General features: G+C 51.6%; 1 long non-coding RNA gene across 1 annotated transcript in view; it reads right to left on the reverse strand.

The window, feature by feature from the left end:
- LOC107183665 overlaps nt 1-543 on the reverse strand; it is a 3,232-nt gene extending 2,689 nt beyond the window's left edge. Inside the window, exon 1 of the long non-coding RNA XR_001514450.1 lies at nt 66-543. This is a non-coding gene — a long non-coding RNA (uncharacterized LOC107183665). The remainder of the gene's footprint in view (nt 1-65) is intronic.
- Between the last annotated feature and the right edge of the window lie 418 nt (nt 544-961).

Here is a 961-nt window from a genome sequence, read left to right on the forward strand (position 1 = left end):
TCTGGGGAGGGCCTCTCAGCGTTAGTTTCCCAAAGCCCTGCAGATCCAGAGATTTCGGGACTCACCTGTAGGTATGAGTGTCTGCACCTTCAACACAGCAGGGCCTATTATGAGCTTGATTCGAAACAATCAATAGATTTTTCAAAAGAGAACTCAAGCAAAGGGGAGGCTGCAGGCTCACGCGCATGAGAGAAAGAAAAGGAATTCCAAGCCTTGGAATGTTCTTCCTCTCCTAAGGTTTGAGGACAGGAAATGAGAAAGGAGAGCTACTTACTGTATAAAGTGTCCAGTGCTGCAGGCCCGTGCAGAACAGAAATGGCTCCTGAGGGAAGGTAGGGGTGGGTCCCAAAGCCATTCTCCCGTTAGTGAGAAGGCATATGAGAGCAGAGGAAAGTGCGTTGGAGTGGAGGGGGCCAAAGGTAGCCAGAGAAAGACAGTTTGGAATATGGTTGGGGTTCCGTTGAAGTTTTGGAATAGAAGTTGGTAGCAGACAATGAAAGAGAGAGAAACTGGTTTTTCCAAGGCGAGGGGGAAGACGAAGCACTCAGCCCCTTTCAAGGAGGTGGCACTAGTTTCACTCTTTATTTATGCACCTCACAGCAAAGCTTCGGGTTACCTGCTGGGCCCAACCAATGGAGAGAGGGCCAGGGCTGCTGGCCCCGCCTCTCAGGACCCACACCCCAGGAGGCCCTGAATGGCAAGGCCTCTCTGCAAACTAATGTTACTTTCTTATTGTTCCGGGAACACCAGGAAGGGAGGAAAGGGAGGTGAGGTCTGCATCACTGGGGAGTCTGCAGGTTATCTGAGTGCTGGCCGCGGAAGCTTTGGCCTCTGGAAGACCTGCAGGAAAGAAAGGGGAATGCTGAGATCTTACCCAGGCTGGAAGAATCGATGGGTGTGTGTGTGTGTGTGTGTGTTTGTGTGTGTGTGTGTGTACCTGTACCTGTGTGTAGGCAGCAGG

This window comes from Myotis davidii, unplaced genomic scaffold, assembly GCF_000327345.1.
Source record: "Myotis davidii unplaced genomic scaffold, ASM32734v1 scaffold622, whole genome shotgun sequence".
In the NCBI taxonomy this organism is placed as follows: Eukaryota; Metazoa; Chordata; class Mammalia; order Chiroptera; family Vespertilionidae; genus Myotis; species Myotis davidii.